At 41.6% G+C, this 18955-nt stretch overlaps 1 long non-coding RNA gene across 12 annotated transcripts in view; it reads left to right on the forward strand.

Moving 5' to 3' along the window:
- Positions 1–18955, forward strand: part of LOC308625645 — a 259830-nt gene that overhangs the window by 176146 nt on the left and 64729 nt on the right. For 9 of the 12 annotated variants that reach the window (XR_014017130.1, XR_014017132.1, XR_014017133.1 and 6 more), the window contains 4 exons: positions 4417–4570; positions 8575–8693; positions 10146–10386; positions 16776–16892. This is a non-coding gene — a long non-coding RNA (uncharacterized lncRNA). Of the gene's footprint in view, positions 1–4416; positions 4571–8574; positions 8694–10145; positions 10387–15802; positions 15919–16775; positions 16893–18955 lie in introns of all 12 variants that reach the window. The other 3 variants (XR_014017131.1, XR_014017139.1, XR_014017140.1) reach the window with 3 other exon arrangements.

Here is an 18955-nt window from a genome sequence, read left to right on the forward strand (position 1 = left end):
AATTGCATTCCTGCAGCAAAAGAAAAGTTCTGATCTGGGTAGATTTAAAATGAGAGGGTGTATTATGTATAAAATAAGCTACAAGGATATATTGTACAAATGGGGAATATAGCTGATATTTTATAATAACTACAAATGCAGTATAACCTTTAAGAATTGTGAACCACTATATTGTACACCTGTAACTTATATAATATTGTACATCAGCTATACTGCAATAAGAAAAAATGAGAAGTGGTGTTATTTAGAGAAAATGAGAATTCAGGGAGTTGACTGGAACTGTTGATTTGTGTTTGTCCTCTGATCCAATGACTAAGTGGAAGATGTGTGTACAAAGTCAATCTTCTCTACCCCATTTATTTTTCCTCTTTTAGTGAATTGCTTTTCTCCCTGTTAGATTCCTTTCTGCTTATGTTTGTCCATTTTCCAAAGGATATACCAAAGGTTTTCCAAATTCTGATCTTGCCCTTTCTGTGGTGTCATCAATTGCCTTAAAAACACTTCCACTCTGCAAGACATTAATGGCTCAGCAGAGCGTAATAAACTTCATCTTGGCTTTAGGACAAATGTCAAACAGATATACACTTCAATGACATATCTTTCATAAAATAAGCAGTCCCCTAAACAGGGAGAATACAAATGCAGTACCTTTATCGTAGTAGCAGATATTTATCTTGATCTACACACTGGAGTGTGTGCCAGAATTATTCCCTTTGCATTTTCTCATTTCCTTTAAATCAGTTTCATTTTTTCCTCTGAGTGCTTATCCTACCTGTCTGGTGCAAAGTTTCATTAGACATTATTGAAGCCTGAAACTGCTTCCTATATAAGACAAGAAAGCAGGAGAATTCTTAGGACCCAGAACTGAGAGAAGGTCTTCTAATCTCTAGTATATCCCAGTTCCTCCTGAGTTCCTCGTTGCTCAAACCAAAGTCCAGATGCTGTCAGCTTCCCTGTCATGCACAGGGCATCTTTGCCTGTGCTCAATGCCTCAGTAGTCCAGCCTCCCAAAGACGCTGCGTGGCCAACCTATGAGGAGACCTTGTCTGTGTAGAGGTGTTCAGGGAGTCGAGGTTGGGAGTTGCTGGTGTTAAGGAATACAATCAGTGACTATTAGTAAGGTTTGGTGTCACTGCTTTGATTAGTGCTAAGGCACCATCAGTTTTACCCAGATTGCTTTTGCAATGTCAACATGGTAACTCTACAGGCAGACATCAGCTAAATTAATCTTGCCAAGGAGTACTTTAGGGAGACAAATTTCATAGCTCCTAAGAATCTAAGTTCACACCATGGTGAGAAGAAGTCTGAGTATAACCTGTATAATGTTAAAGCAGGAAAACCAATGCCGATTGGAATGGGGTAAGCTCAAGCCCAGCATGAACAAGGAGCCTAAAGAACCTTTTACCCAGCACCCAGACTTGGATTCCTCCAGTTCAATACTCCCACTTGCTTTTCTGCTCCATTTCATTGATCTGTCATAAGAATTATAATTATGTAGTTATATTACATTATTGTTTCCTAATCTGATTATAGTTGTCAGCTCTAAACATGAAAGTAGCAGGAACAGACTTCAGAAACTCATACATTACTTTATTTACCCACAAAATAAATGGGACCAATTCATAAAGAGTCAAACTTGCTTTTCACAAGGATGTTGGATTTCAACCATTACCAAATGTTGTTTTGTAAAAGTCTCACTAGGAAATTAGATTTCACACCCTGGATCACTTGGTAATAGTAATAATAACAACAATACCTTATATGTGTAGCAAAGCAACTATACACCAGCCAATTTGGTCATCATCTCAACTCAGTGTAATAGAGATAAAATAGCTTATTATTAATCCCATTTTGCTGAAGGGAACACAGAAATTATGTGATTTGCCCACTGTCATCTATTTATTAAGTGACAGAAATGGGACCATAACATAGGTCATTGTCTAAAAGCCTTCAATCCTTTCTGTTATGTGTTTATATGCATTTGACTCTATTAAATTACGTTGTTTTTATTTTCCCATTAGCTCAAGGGCAACATCTTAGAACATCTGGATTTAATATTCTTTCCACGAACTCTTTGGAGTCTGTTCATTTGAGTAAAGGGTTTATGTCAACAGTTAACCCTTCGGATTGCCTTTCAGGAAAGCAAAGGCAAGACAGTATGGATCTGGAACTGACATTTATTAGTAGCCAGGGAATAGAAATTACTTTGTATTTCTGGGAATGAGTCAACTGCAGGCAAGATAGACCACTGAAGCAACATTTATCTGTCTTTAAGCACCAGCCATTTCCAGAATCCAGAAAGGAACAGTCAGTCACTGAGACTGTATGTTTATGTCATAACCTTGATCAGGCATCAACAGAATGGAAAAGGTTTAGGAAGTCCTGGATTCTAACATGTTTTCAGGGCCTGGCAAAGACCTGGAGTCTGAGCATAGTAGGAAGACCAAGGGAATATCAGTCTTCTAATTGAGAGAGCGGGTGGAGGGCAATGCAAGGATTCATAGGTAGGTCTATAATCAGGCCTTGTTCAAGGGAATAGGACAACAAGGTGGGTGGCACAACAGGAAAACGGCTTAAGCCAAGATCTCTGTCTTGAGCCCCTTATATTCTATTAGGGAAGATATGACACAGCTAGCAGGTGTTATAGCCAGGACTGCAACATAAGCAATCTAGCTTTAGAGTTCTCAGGCACTTAACGGCCCATGGCATAATTGGTAAGGGCATTAAGAGAAGTGTTCATTGAGTATTACACAGGAACAGAAAAGAGGGAGAGAGGCAGGCAGACGCCATTCTGCCTGGAGGGAACAAGGAAGGCTTCATAGAGCGTGCATTTGAACTGGGCTTGGATACCTGGGAAAATTTTGATAGATGGAGAAGAGAATGTGAATGATGGAAAAACCCCACCTAAAATAGTTTAGGCAAAACAAAAATGTTTTTGGCTTACATGTTTGAAAAATCTAGGGATAGTTCTGGCTTTGAGCTCAGCTTGATCAGGGCTCTTTAATAGCATTGTAGGGGAGGAAAAGAAAACTTTTTCCTCTACCCTCCTATGTTCTCCAGCTGGAGCCCTGCAAATTTCACTGACGAAAGATTAACGAGAGAAAAACAGAGTTTATTAATATGTGCAGTGTGCATATACTTTGTGAAAAAGACTCAGTGATGAGTAACTCAAAGGAGTGATTAGAACTTGGGGCTTACATAGCATCTTAACAAAGAACAATACATTTGTAGAGAAGTGACAAGACAATGGAAAGGTTTTAGGCTTCCAAGGGCAGCAAACTCTGGGAAGGTAAATATAGGAAAACTAATGGAGGAAGGTTTGTTTGTGTAGGTCCATCTCGGAGCCAACTTTCCATCTCTTCATGGCCATAAAACTTCCCCAGAAGAGGAGATTTATGGCAGTCTTCATTTCTCAGAAGTTTCTGCTTTTAGATAAGGGAAGCTCCAGGAAGGCTTCTTTTGGCATCTGTTGATTCTCATTTTCCTCCAGCTCAAAATAATCCTTATGCCAAAATGGCATATTTGGGGGTGACATAGTTTTTCCCCCACAGCATTTCCAGGACCTGGTTTCTCACTCTGTCTTAGCTTTGCTTTTGGCCATGTTGGCCTCACCCTCAGGCAGACCCCCTTCTCCTAGTAGCAAGATGGCTGTAGTAGACCAATGGCTGGGTAGACCGTCTCCAGGACCGCATTCTTAACCACTACACCAGACTTCCTCTTGTGTAAAGGAGCCTAGACTTTATCCACAGGAGAGAGAGTTTGGTGTGGAAATAATAAATAAGTAAATAATAACATATATTATAATAAATTATATATTAAATAAATAAATAATCAATCGATATGTTTCTGTATCCCAGTATTAGAGTATATGTATTCAGTAGCCTGAATTTACCTTCATACTTGCTCTAGCCTCAAGCTACTTTGGCCTACATGGGTATGGGGTTGGGTGGGGACTGAACCTGTTTGACCAGGCATCAACTGACAAATGGTTTCCCAACTCAAAATGGTTCCAGAATTCCATCCCCGCCCCAAGAGGAGACACATTCAGAGCCATTCAGTGGGAAACCAAAGGACCTGTCAATGAATTCTGGAGGTCCTCTAGTAGCAAGGCAGACTAAGTAATCAAGACTTGTGATAAATTTGCAGGCAAAACAATAGAACCAATTGCTTGAGAACTGAATTTGATGAGTTGAAGTTAGGCTTTGAGAATTTACATTTGTTGAGTTAAAACAACAACAACAACAACAGCAGCAACCAAAGAAACCCTGTGCATGGCAGGATTCTGTAACTAGTTTCTCTTTGCTTATTTCATACACACTGATTATCTAATAAAGCCAGATTAGCCCACCCTAAAGATTTTTTAATGGCCCAAATTGTTTTTATCCAGTTGTGTGGTATTTTTTGTTTCATCTACAGAGAGGAGAACCAATCTACCAAAATTTTCTCATTCCACCAAGAGGGAGCCACTAAATGCACAAGGACTCTGCCAAGTGCCGAACACAGTTTCTGATCTCCAGTGGGCAAACCAAGGAGGAAGGAATGATTGGTCACTATGGAATCACAGCTGAGAGTAAGTACAGGGGCTTGTCCCCTTATAATATAAAGGGGATAAGACTACGCCACCCCAAATATGCCACTTTGGCATAAGGATTATTTTGAGCTGAAGGCAACTGAGAAATAGACACAGAACAAAGCTCTCTAGCTTCCGTCCTATTTGCCTAAAAGAAGGACATAAATTTCCCTTCATGAAGATGTCCTCCCTACCCAACACTCTTGTACCAGGAGGGGTAGAGTGATTCTTAGTCACTGGAGACAACTCTAGACCCTTAGCCCAGAGATGGCACTGAGAGGAATCTGCCTTACAAACCTTACAAAAATGAACAACCCTTGTCTTCCATTAGCTTTCTCCTATATTTACCTTCCCACAATTTACTACTCCTGGAAGCTCAGATCCTTTTTCTTTTGTCATGTCTCCACATTTATCACTCTTTGTTAAAATGGTACATAAGCCTCCAGGTCTATCTGCCTCTTTGGAGTTTTCGCTTCATTTCTGTGAGACCTCCCCTACTGATATGAAATAAACCTTTTTCTCCTGATAATCTGTCTCTTGTCAGTTTCTTTTTCAGGGCCTCAGCCACCAAACCTAAGAGGGTAGAGGAAAAGTTTTTGGTTTTCTCCCCAACCAATATCACATATTCAAAAAGTTTTGTTTATATCCTGAAAAGGTATATGCTCAGTTAATGTTGGTGGTTTCTTCATGCTCAAGAAATATAAAACATTGGAAGTCACAAATATCATCCTTGATTCATTTCTGGCTAATGCTACTCTTTCCTAAAAGTGGCCTCTAAGTTAGCTTCAGCAGCCTATAAAGCAAATTATCATGATCTCTTTCCTAACCTTTTTTCATATTTAACTTTTATTGGGAGCTTAGTGTGTGCTGAGCCACCAAAGTAAGCTCAGCATTTTCACTATCCCTATTTTACAGATGAGGAAGACAAGACTCAGAGATGTGAAATAACTTCCTGTAGGTTACGTGGCCTGCATGACTAATTATTTTGTTATACTACCTCCCTAGTGAAGGAATAAAGATGGAAAGTAGAAGAAAACATAAGAAAGGAAGCAAAGGAAAAGAATCTATAGAAATGCTCTCTTGTTGAACAATGCCTTGCATTTGGTCGGTACTTAAATATTTGCTGGATGAATGATTGACATGAAATAAAAAAATAAAATAAAAATAAAATTATATGAACAGCCAATGAGGCCAGTCTTCTCCTGGCCACAGCTCTTTAGCTATATCAATATTATCAGAAACGACCAACTGGTCATCCCACCCTGAACTTTGTAAACATTGATTTCCCATCCATTTATCTTTAAGGCATCTTGTATCAGGTAATCACATGAGATTGCTCTGTGTGTCACATTATGTTTACATCTTTCTCTTCCTCCTCACCCCATGTAATCTAGGTGATAGACCAGCTGGCTGAGTAGGTTAAAATCCTTTTCTGCTCCACTCTTAATGCAGTTCTGTGGTTTTGTTCTATAAGCAAGATTGGATAGAGTGTTTGTGAAAAAGCAGTGAAATCTCTTGGAACAAAATGTGATCGCTTTTGCAATCATCCCGCCCCAAAGCACATTTATAAGCCAGTAAGTTCCAGGTTGTTCCTTTCAAATTTTTGTTTCCATCAGCCAAGCACAGAGCTCTGGAAGATTAGATTATTTTAAAGCAATTTGAATGTCATTTGCTAACACTATGTGCTAATTCCCCTGGGCCAAGCATTTCGGGTTCATTCAGATTAAGGATTTCCATTAGCAGTTAAGTCTCCTGTCCTTGAACCTGTAATTAAGAGAGGTGAGGCTGTGACCCTGGCCTTCATTTCTTCATAGGTCAGAATTCAGTCTAATTGCCTGAGGAACCTCTATAAATGTTAATAGAGAACCCCAAAGTTACTTCCAGTTCTCTGAAGAGCAATTTCAAACAGTATACGGCTTTGCTTATGGCCCACAGACTTGTGTCAGATACCCCTTGGATCACAAGTTGGCAAATAACATTCTATTGAGAAGTCTTGCAGTTTTAGAGGGCTGAGGTAGAGAGGTCCTCCCAAGAGGTAATATGGTCACTCCTGAATGTCCTAAAAGTAGAGAAAGGTTGGTCATGTGGGCAGTGTCACCCTTAGAACTGGGCAACTCTGTCCGATGGCCTGGGCCCCACTCTGGTCTTCCTCTGGGCAAACCCCTCTCCACATAGTGAGGGTGTCCGTGAAGCCAAGGAGATGTGTCTGCCCTGAGGTCAACCCTCAGCCCCAGAACATCCTCGCCAAATGGCCTATAGCAAATGCCAGCCTCTTCCTTGAGTCTGTTCTCCCAAAGATAGCCATTGCCATATCCACACCCCTGGGCTCCAGAAATGGCCAAGGAGTGGCTACTGGGTAGGCAGGGACAGGGACAGATCTTGGACTTGATGACTCGGGTGTCCCTATGGATGCTCACATAGGCCCCCTAACTACCCCCCACCCCCCTGTTGTGATGGTTAGAGCTGATGGTGGGAAGAAAAGGGGGGTAAGGCAGGCTTGAGTCCTCCATTTGTACTTTTGCCCGGGGCTCTGCAAATGGCAGGAACAGGACTGTAGGGGGAGAGAGGAGTGAATTAGTTGGATCACCTCAAATTTGCAGGTTAATGAATCTGATTTTATACCATAACATGCTAGCTCTCTAGAAGTCAGGCTAATGCAAAACCCACCACTCGTGACGACCTAGAGGGTTGAGATAGGGAGGATGGGAGGGAGGTGATGTGGGGATATATGTGTACTTACAGCTGATTCACTTTGTTGTACAACAGAAACTAACACACCATTGTAAAGCAATTATACTCCAGTGAAGATATATTAAAAAAAAAAACCCACCTCTCAAGCAAGTGGTGCACAAACCGATGGCCAGTTTTTTTGCAACAAGAGCCAAAGTTGGCAGGCCAACTGGGATGTTCATGCCATTTGATCAAGTATTCATTCCCTATACTCTATACGGAAAGCCAGATTATAATCAAATGTGTTCTTATCAAATGTGGAGTCAAAGGAACGGGAGTCAAGAGCAAGGCCCGGGCTTCAGGTTAATATCCTCTGAGATCCATCTCCGGGTTTGGGGATACACCTGCTACGTGGCCCCAATTCTTACAATGCCAGCTTCTTAGAAGCTTCTCCTAAGAACAGTGCTAAAGACTCACTGACAATTTTTCTGTCTTTGGATCATCTGCAGATCACCCCGTTTGGTTTATGGACCACAAATCCTACCTTCGCATATATTAATTCCAACGATTAGTCAAACATTTCTTTTCCTTTTAGACAAGATTTGAATGCACTTTTAGGCTTTGTTTTTCCCACTTGGAATTTATGCCTTTTAATGTGAAATTTTCAGAAAGAAAATCTCAGTTGATGCTGTAGTGGACTAAATACCAGTAACAAGCCTGGAAGAAAGTGTAGGAGTCTCCCTTGGCCATGAGAAGACTGACAACTATATAAATCTTTTGAGAGTTATTTCCATACCTAGCAAGGACATGGGAAATTTTCAGTTTTTATTAAAATTACTTACCAGAATTTTTCTTGTCATGTCCTTGGTTTATAATCTGGAATAACTTGCATTGGTTATTGTAAATGATGTTTTCCTGTATCCTGGGTTTGAAAGCAAAAATGCAACAGAATTGGTCTTCAAGCTTTCCATCATCCCTTCCCTGCCAATGCCTCCATCCATTATTACCTTTTCCCAGAAAGAAACAGACATTCCGGAGTGGTTCTCATCCTCATAGACAGGAATACACATAAAGTCTGGCAAATATGTCACATGATATCTCCATCTCAAAGTTTAAAAGGTGTTCTGATTTCTGTGTTCAGGGTCTTATAAGAATCACAGAGAATTAAAAGCCCAGAGCAGATCAATATGTGTGTGTATATGTGCGTGCACATGTGTGCATGCATACGTGCACACGTTTTGATCCCTTTGTTACATCTGGGGATGTGTGTATGTATGTGCATGCCTGTGTGTGGTTGCACAGGCACTGATTGCCTTTGTGCTTGGTACTTCTAGGGATCTGTGATAGAGGCTGGAATGTAAGTGCTGGCAGATGCTTGAGTTTCCTCAACTAGTGATGAGAAAAGGAGGAGTAGGAAGACGCAGTCAAAGGGGACCTGATGGTTAAACATGGGGTGAGTGAGTCCGAGTTTTGTGAGCCAGATGACGTGTTTCTGAATGGAATCGATTTTCAGGCTGTCCAAATGTACATGGCATATTTATGAAGAGAACAGACAACCCCCACTTGATTCTAAAGCTGTCCCCTGACCCAGTATCCACATTTACACTATGGTAAGATTTTATAGCTCGCAGCATCTAAAGAGCTCAGAAAACTCTTTCTAGACAGTTGCATGCTCAAGATTGCCTCCTCGCTTTATTTACATTGTCCTCTCTTCTTGCCTACTTACGAATCTTAGGCCATTGTGGGGCCTCACATCTTGCTCTTCAGGGAGGTTGGGCGGAAGCCAGAGGGAATTAATCTAGATAAATGTGCTGACAGAAGAGATGCTGGCAGTGGAGAGGTCTATCGACCAAAAACCCAGCAAATTCTGGTCGTTGAAGGGGGAGAGTGTGTTTGATGGAAAATGTCCCAATAGCTGCAGAAAACTGAGCCCAGAAAATAACAACAGTAACAACATTTATGGAAAATATGATCATACTTCTAGGCTTGGCAATGAATGATATTTCCATACAAAATAATGAAAACCCAGAATCTGAATTGCTATAAAACTTTGATATAAATGTATTGCAGGATGGGGTAGAAGGTAAGAGAGCTAGAATCCTCCTGCACTTTAGTGTCTAAATTGATGAACGATAGCAGCGTGTGTGTATTATTTAGAAAAATGGACCCAGTTCAAGAATAAAGAGCTTAAAGAATAGAAAATAGTTGCCTTTGGACAGTGAAATGTGTATGCATGAGAGAAATGTAGCTCCAGCAGTAAGCTTACTAGTCCCATTCAACTTCTGAAATCACATTCATGTATTACTGTGATAAAACAACATTTAAAATAATTGAACTTTGTCCAACTCCATAAATCACAAATGCATTGGGAAGTCAGCATTACTAACTTCTCATTCCCTGTGTAAAGGCAAAGGACCACAGCATCTCCCAGCTTGCACACTCCACAATTCGGAGCCCTCTATGCCTTACAATCCAAAAACACTGTAACTGGGACAGTGAATTCCCCTGGGCTAGAGTCTCTATGAAGGTCTGTTTTCAACATTCCTGGGTTTTCTGCACACACAGCCTTCATATACAGGAGATATTATCGGTAGTTTTGTTGAAGGAATTATTTGCTAACATTGAAATAATTTGCAATGTGATAAATATTGGCAGTAAGAGGCTGTTGTTAAAGGAACGTACCCTTCCAGTTGCCACTGGTGACCATAAACTTACATTCTAAAGGAAGAGGAAAACAAAGTAGTGAAATAGCAACTCCTGGTTTGAAGAGAAGGGTAATAGCCCCTTGGGAGTTCACACAATTCTTCTCTTGAATTCAGTTGCACTTCTTCGTTGTTTATTTGCACATACCTGGTTTCACAGAAGTAATAAAAGATTTTTATTTCTCTTTGTGCTTATCTTTTAGTTACACACCAGAGGCCTTACCTGAAACTTGAACACTGGGGAGAGGCTGTTCCAAACAAAACTACCAAAGCTCAGAGCCAGAGATTCCCTGGTGACAAAGGCTTTTAAATCCAGTCAAAAACGGAGGACTGCATAAAGCAGAAGAAGGGTTAGCTGCAAGAGGTGCCCTGCCGCTCAGCACAGGGTAACCAGATTCCCTGCCGTACTTGGGGAGAGACACCAGGAGCACTACCTTCAGCCAGGTAAACGATGCCAATTCTAAACCCAACAATCTCTGGGTGGGGTTGGAAAGTTATTCCTGGAGCGAACAATACCAGGCACTGGGCTTGAGCACTCCCAACCTGCATGCCAGGCACCCCATCCGCCAGCTCTGCAGCGCCTGTGGCTCAGCTCCAGGCCCCCTGCCTTTCAGTCCATGCTCCCAGGCTCCTCTGTCTCAAGAAGATAAATGGGGACAGAAGATACAGTTTGGTGGCTACTGCTGTCACTGCTGCCTGTGGAACTGTTTGAAATATCAAAGAACCATTACAAACCCAGAGTGGCAGCAAGTGTGTTGAACATACACTCATCATAATGGGCTAGAAATCAAAGGGTCTGTGTTCAGTTATCAGCTCCACTACTTCCCAACTTATAACATTAGTCTAGTTACCAACTAGTAAATATCTGCTACAAAGCAAAATCTCCATAATTGTTTGTCAGTAAATGTTGAAGTCACTTAAGCTTTTTGGGCCTCTTCTGCTCTATAGTAAAAATAAGGAGGTTGGTATGTTGGTAATAATGATGCCTACTGTTATTTACGGAGCAATTACTGTGTGCTCAGCACTGTTGTGAATTAATTAAGTCCTTTAGTTGTCACAAAAACCATATCTCCTTTTAACATACAAGGAAATCAAAGCACAGAGAGGCTAAGTAACTGGTCCAAATTTATTCATTTGGTTAAGAGGCAGAAGCAAGAATCAAAACTTCAAAGCCCATGTGCTTACCCACTTTGCTTTCGTCAACTTCTAGCTTATATTATTATTATTATTCTCATTTTGTCAATTGTTATCATCAATGGGAAGATGTTTAATCTCTTCTTGCAATTCTATGTATACTGCCTGTTATTACTTCCATAGATTGAGCCTCCATGTACCCATCAATACTTGAGCCTCCAAACATCGCTGAAAAGCCTATTTATAATTCAAATATGAGAAATCAGGAATTTTGTACCTACCTGTGGATATAGTATAAAGTGAACAGGGTTAGCAAGTATGTTGGATGACAGAATCACCAACCAAAACATGCTAACAGGCAACATAAAGGAGCAGATCTAACAGGATACAAGGACTGGGATTATACATAGCTGTGTACTGCTCAACCAGCTCTCTGAAATGGGAAGACTTGATATGTAATTTCCCTAAGCAACCTTACGGGCCAAGGGCTGAGGTATGCAGAGGAGCCCCAGTCATGTGGGAAGAAAAGCACAGGACTTGGCTTTCGATGACTGAATGGCTGTACAGCCCTGGGCAAGTCTGTTTACCTCATTGAACCTACCTCCACTTCTGTAAAATGGGGATGTGTCAAGTACCTCACAGGCTTGTCATGGGGATTGAATGGGATGACAAGGAGAATACGTGGCAAACTTTAAAGACTTGCTACTCAAAGTGGTGCCACAGACCGGCAGCTTCAGCATCACTCAGGAGTTTGTTAGAAAGGCAGATCTCAGGCCCCGACCCCAGATCTACTGAGTCAGAATCTGTACTTCAACAGGCTCCCCAGCTTAGTCATAAGCACATTAAATTGGAGAAGCTCTGCTCTAAGGCACCAAATAAATGTAGCCTGTTGCAACTTGGGGCTCTGTTTTCCTTACATATACCACCAATGAAATATAATACGGCCAAATTTCAAGGACTGGGTCTTCTCAGAGGCTTCTACATCCTCCTTTCCTGGGCCCTGATGAGTGTGCCCGGTGTGGGGCTACAGTTGCCACCCGTATGACCAAGCAGGTTATTCCTAGAGAGCAGTTCCATTTGCTCAGGAAAGGGCCACCTGAGAGAGGCATTGCGTTGTAAAATCCTTGGCCATTTTTGAGTTAGGAGAACCAATAAAATGCAAACCCACGTATTCATAACTGTCTCAGCCCTGGGAAAGGTTGTTAAATATGAGACTGAAGGGGAGTAGCAGCCAAAGTGGAGTTGAAGTGGGTGCTAATCTTTCCTGCTCAGAGCCCCGGAGAGCAGCAGCTAAAGGAAGCAGCTCGGAGTGGGAGGGCTTCTTGTCATAAATTTGTCTTTTATTAGATCCCTGTTGTGTATGGGAGACATGTAACAGGGTTGAACATGTTAAACTGGGTTGAAAACTCTATCAGCTCCCTACCTGTTAAGAGATCTTTAATTGTGAAACTGCTAGGACACCGGGGGTTGGATAAATAGAATGTAAGGACTCCCTGATGTTTGACTAGTTAGGGGGTTCAGGATATGCTACCCCAAAACATAGCACTTTGGGGTATTGAATATTTTAAGCTGAAGGAGTTTGAGAAAACGGGACTTCTCCCCACTCCGCCACTGTCCTTCTTTCTCCTCTGAAACACTGGCACAAGAACCCCATGTGAGGCGCCCTCCCTACACTCTAAGAAAAGGAGCGTCCTTATCTCTGAAAACAAAGTGACACCACCAGAAGAATCTGAACAAACAGGTCTCGCTAAGTTTCCCCCAGTTTACTACAATTACCTCATGTTCTTTGACCTAAAATATTTCTCTTCAACTGTTCACTCTTCATCAAACCCAGCATAAAAATACTCAGGTTTAACTATTTCTTCAGGTCATTTCCTTATGAAGGCTCCCATATCATGTAAAATGTATACTAAATACATTTGTATGCTTTTCTCCTCTTTATCTGTCTTTGTCGGTTTAATTTTCACACTCGGCCAGGGACCCTAAAAGCATCAAGAAAAACTTTTTTTCCTCCCTTGCACTAGCTTAACTCCATTTTATATGTATAGATGCACACAGGCATCACTGTTACTTCTTTAATCATCACTGTTATCATCTTCTCCATCTTCCATTTCCCTGGTCAAAGATTAACCAAGTGAGCACACAAATTTTAATAATCCATCAAAATGTCATAATGGAAGTGGAATGATTCCACTTGTAAATCACTATTGACAATTTTTTTTTTTTTTTTGCGTTTCAAAAGTGCAAAATTTAGATGTCCTAAATTTGGTTTAAGAAACAGTCTTTTCCAGAAAGTCTATGACTAAAACCTGAATGACAAACTAAAATGCATTAATGAAGTATTCGTGCACAGACTTAAATAATTCTGCATTGTTCTAAAACTTCAAAGGCTGGAGATCTCTGCTGAATAGAAGTGGATCAGGGGAGGGAAAAATCTCCCAGTTGGAGAAAGTCTCAACTGTAGAATATCCCAGTTGGGATTATGTGCTCCTCAGGAGTTATACAATTCCAAATTGTTTGTTCTAGCTCTTACCACAAAAGAAAATGGAAGCAAGCACATTGGCAGGGCCAGGAGCGCCCTCTCCTTGTGCAGCGATTATCTGGTGTAAGGCATGGAGAGTTTGCCTGGGAGGACTTGGCCAACGAGATCCTCCCGGGCCCAGAACATGGGAGAGCTGTGTATCTTCCGGGACACATTTGCACTTCCAAAAAACCTTCTACATGAGTTGCTTTTACTCTACCTTAGAGGTAGGATTATATATATATATAGCACTATTCAATAACAGACTTATGAAAGTCTGTCAGAAGGTGCCCATACATTCGCATATATTTATTTACATTCTGTTCTGAAATCTACATTCACCTACGATTCAAGCATCTCTGGCCATGGGATGAGTGCCCAGGGTCTTTTAAATGAGACACAAAGGGGCTCATCCCAGGGAAAGCAAGTAGAGATCCACAAGTTTGGTTCTAGGACAAAAAGTAGCCTCCTAGGAAGTGTTTTTAATAAAATCCATCTTTCAGATCATCCTCTGAGCCATGTGATTCAATCAAGGCTGAGTTCTCAGAAGAGGAGGCTGCCCCAAAAAAGCTACCTCAGCACAGGTTCTATGGAAGACAAGCACTCCGGTGGCAGTGGTGGCAGACAGAGCTCTCAACACAGACTTGGCAGAGGCTATCGAGGTGCAGACACTGATGGCCAGTAACAGCAGAACCTTCGGTGGCCGTCTGTGGTATCAGTGGGCGAGCCATTAAATTTGGCAGTGGTAGTGACGAAGATAACTCACCAAGGTACCACAAAAGAGAAAAGGAGAACGGCAGCTGTCACACCACAACTAAGGATGACCACTTTGCATGAATGCCATACCCTCAGGGACTCTGAGCACTATTTAAGATTGAATTTAAGAGGGGTGAGATTGGGGATGGGGGGTGAGTCCTGCACAGCGGTCACATCAGAGACAAAGAAATAGAGTGAACTTTTGCTTCCCTCTCCCCAGCCCAAGACTGGTGGGATATGGGAAACAAAGGACAGAATAGTCCAAGTTTGTGGAAGAATGAGCTATAAATCTGAGATTCAGCCATCCGTGCTCACAGAAGGCCCAAATGGGGAACTTTTAACAAAATACCACTATTCAGTTGGCAGCATTTACTACTCAAACTTATAAAGTTTTTTGTCAGATTCAATTTTATTTTTGATTCTCTCTTCTCATCCGGACAGATTGGCATTGCTTATCTCCAGTAAAATATTATATGCCAATTTTAGCACAATTAAAAAATGATAATAAAATAATAAATAAAATGCATCGTATGAAAAATGATAGTACTATAATACTGTCACTTGAAGAAAAAAATCAGATTTTCAGCCACCTCAACTACTGCTAAAACCAGCGCAGCGGCTGATAAGCCACACGGATGCCAGGAGCACAGGGGTCCACCATTCTCCAACAGTGTTTTCTGTTGAACTTTTCCTAATAGAATTCTCATTCGTGCTCACTTCATCATTAATGGATAACAGTGCATTCTTCAAGATCCATAGTTAGGTTAAATGGGGGATGAGAATCATTTCTATCTGTCAGAAATATGGGGATCAAATGAGACAAAGACGTTTAACTGAAGATATAATTTGCTTCCCTCCCACATTCCCTACTTAGAGAATCTATCCACCACTACCTCCAGCCTAAAAGGGGCAGCCCTACATGCCACACGACCCTCTTACCTGGCCTCAGCTGATTAGATGCCGGTGGGCAGCTGAGCCAGGCTGGACCAGTCAGAGTCTCTTTCACAGGAATTTGAAATTTGAGAGACTGAGTCATTTAGCCCTGGAGAGCCAAGTTGGAAGTTGATGGAGACTTGGGGTCTGAGATTACATTTAGGAGTAGCTATAATGGGTGCAAGCAAATGAATGGACAGAGAAGCTGGCCTGTAGAAAAAAGAATGAAGTGGCCTTTCAGAGAGAAACAGGCAAGACGCTGTGTGTTCCCCAAAAGAGGAGAGATGGTGGGAGAAACTTCTAGTAACTCTCTAGTTCCCATAAAGCTCAGCTCAAATTTACTCCCAAATTTGGTGTGTAATTCTTCTATATTCTAATATAATAAACCCACTGTTTTAGTTTAGTTCCTTTAAGTTTTTGTTGCTTGCAAAAAAAAGAAGAGAAATAATTGTAAGATCGTAACATGGAAAGCACCATACAAATATGAGATTAATTTTGTCTTTGATTGTCACCTAGGACATAGCAGCCATTAGGGAAAGGAGGAATGGATAAGCAGCCTGGCCTTCCAGGCAAGAGCAGCTCCAGGTACCACCTTCCAAACCCTGAAAGTGACCGACATGCTCATAAATAAGGTATCAGGATCTGGAGTCATCTTGATTAGGGCTGAGATTCATCACAATTCTTTTGGCTATGTGGCAGAATCCAAATTTAATCTACTAAAGCAAAGTGGCAGTGTGTTAGACCACCTAAGTGCTACATCCATGGAAGGGGGCAGAGGGAAGGGGAGCAGATACCGGGCTTGGAAATCTGTCCTCCTATCTCAGCTCCACTTTCCTTTGTGTTAGCTTCATTCTCAGGCGATCAATCCACCATGATGCTGGGAGGCCCCAGCGGCTCCAGGCTTACTCCTACCAGCTTAACAACTCCCATGGAGAATACCTCTTTGCTCAGAGTTCCAGTCAGACTCCCAGGGATGGTTCTGATGGGCCTGATTTGGGTCACATGCTTACCGCTAAACCAATCGAGGTTGCCAAGGGAATGCAATATTTTCTTTGCTCAGGCTTGGGTTCTTCTCTGGAGTGAGGGAATGGTGTCAACCTCACCTGATTCACAGGGACTGAAAGCTGGGCAAGGTAATTGCAAAAAGAAAATCGGTGGGTGCTACAACCAAAATAAGGAGGAAGGCATTCCGGGAGATACCATGAGCACCTGAGACTTAAAAATGAGAAGTAAGCTTTCTTTAGAAAGGAAAACCTCTTTATTTTAAAATGGGCAGAGTGACCAAAAGACTTGTGGGCATTTGTTACATACGGCTGGCCCTTGCCCACTGCACAAATGTTTATCAAGCCTCCACCACAGAGAGCGCAAGCGGTACCTGTGGATGAGTCAGTCACTGTCCTGAGGCTCAGCCTCCTCCTCATCCAAAGTCTCATCGCCAGTTTCCTGAGTCATCCAGTGCCCCACCCAACTTGTTTTGCCTTTCCCACAGTTTCCTTGAATCTTCTGGGACAGATGACCAGCTCTTGGAGCCGAAAAAGAGAAGGGGTGTCTTTCAGAAAAAGGAGTGCCTCTCCCGTAAGCAAAGCTAGCAGAAGAGCTGGCTCAGGTGGGTGGAGGCGTTAATTATTCACTTAGCAGTTCCTGGTGCATTTAAAAGCAGCTTCTTTCTTAGAAAAAATTGATTCCTGTGTAACTGCTACCTTTTTCCATTGCTCTCTTTAAACACACACACACACACACACACACACACAGAATACTTATCATCCTTTTAAATCCAAATAGGTCAGATATCTCTTCCTGCTTGAAGCCTCTCCTTTTCCTCCCTTTAATCCACTTTCTCATTTACCTGAGAGGCAGGATGTATCACCCCTTCCCTGTACTCTCACAGCACAATGTCAATGTCACAGTTACAGCGCTTTTCATATTGTGTGATGGCTGTCTGGCTAGTCCCCCAGACAGTGGATGCCTCAGAAAGGTCAGGAAGGATGCCAGGCTTCTCTTGTGCCTCAGCACTGTACTCAGAGTCTGGCAATAGAAAGTCCTCCACAGATGTTAAAGTGAGTGGGAGAGTGAGAGTGAAAATGAGCAAACTGTTACAGAGCTCGGGGGCTGAATATGTAGAAGCTCATCTGTACTGGAGTGTTTCCTTAGAGGTAAATGGCCCTCCATGAAGGGACTAAGAACCTTTTTCTTCTTAACATAATCTTGAGTAGATTCTCTACAGTAGATAATTCCAGAGACTGCTCCTAAGAGCCAAGATACCTACACTAAAAGGAAATGTTTTTCCATAATTCTATAGGATGAGAAGCTTGAGATCTTACAACTCACTTCAGGGGAAGACTACAGCAGTTTAATTACTGTCATAATTCATTCAATGTTTGGATACAGTATGAAACACTCGTTAAAGACTTTACAGTTAATCTGCAATTAATTTAGATACTTACATAGTTGTGCTGTACAGAATAAAATGCAGAAGTATAAATATAAATGATGAATAATAAGCCATAATGGACTATTAGGGTCTGGAATCCTCTGACAGACAATAGACCATTTGACTTTCTAGTTTCTATTGGAAGTCATTTAGGGATGTTTTAGATGTGCTGGGAGAAGAAAATAATAACATTATGTTATTCCAAATGATAGCAAAAAATATCACGATGAAAGAGTGAGAGGAATTCAGATCTGTTTCAGTATGTCATCTTGCCATACTCCCTGGTAAATGAGAGGCAATGTTTCTATTTACTCACCTTTCATTTAACAAATGTTGACTGAGCATCCATTGTGTGCTACATGTTTTCCAGTTGAAGAAGATGGTGGATGGAAATGTAAGTAACTTACTCTAAGTATGATGGACTGAAGCTCATTAAAGGAAGTGAGAATTTCTAACTTCTTACTTTTTCAAAATAATGTCTTCCCAGGGACCATCGTTAATGATTCTTGTACACTTTCCACTTTACAAAGAGTTTTACTTAAATATCTCATGTAGGGTCCACAGTAATCCTTAGTGTAGGCAGGACTATTATGGATCCAATTTTGCAACTGGGGAAGTGAAATAAAGTATCCAAGATGACACCAATGGCGAGTTATCGAGCCAGGACCAGGACCAAGTTTTCTGGCTCTGAGTCTAGTTCTTTTCTCAGTTATTCTGCATTTAAACCGGAGGTCAGACTGATGCAGCTAAAAATGGCTTGAGAATTCAACTCTGGCAAAGACATGTTATCAAGAGTCTTTCTAAAATGTGATCTTGTTTATATTTGTATGGGGCCATGAAGAAATTGAAGGATTGAGATTGTGATCTTTGGCATCCATCCCTTCCTCCAATAATACATCCTAAGAATTGACAAAGACTTTCTCCATTCACAGAATCCAGCCAAGAAAAGAGGGGGCCGTATATGGAACACTGTTGGTAAACTGGAGGTTTCTGAAGCTGTGCTTCTGCAAGCTTTAAACAACCACTCATCAAAAATGCACTAGATTTTATTTTATTTTATTATTATTATTATTATTATTTTTGCAGTACGTGGGCCTCTCACTGTTGTGGCCTCTCCCGTTGTGGAGCACAGGCTCCAGACGCGCAGGCTCAGCGGCCATGGCTCATGGGCCCAGCCGCTCCACGGCATGTGGGATCTTCCCGGACCGGGGCATGAACCCGTGTCCCCTGCATCGGCA

This window comes from Mesoplodon bidens (genome assembly GCF_964165515.1).
Source record: "Mesoplodon bidens genome assembly, chromosome: 11".
Taxonomy (NCBI): domain Eukaryota; kingdom Metazoa; phylum Chordata; class Mammalia; order Artiodactyla; family Ziphiidae; genus Mesoplodon; species Mesoplodon bidens.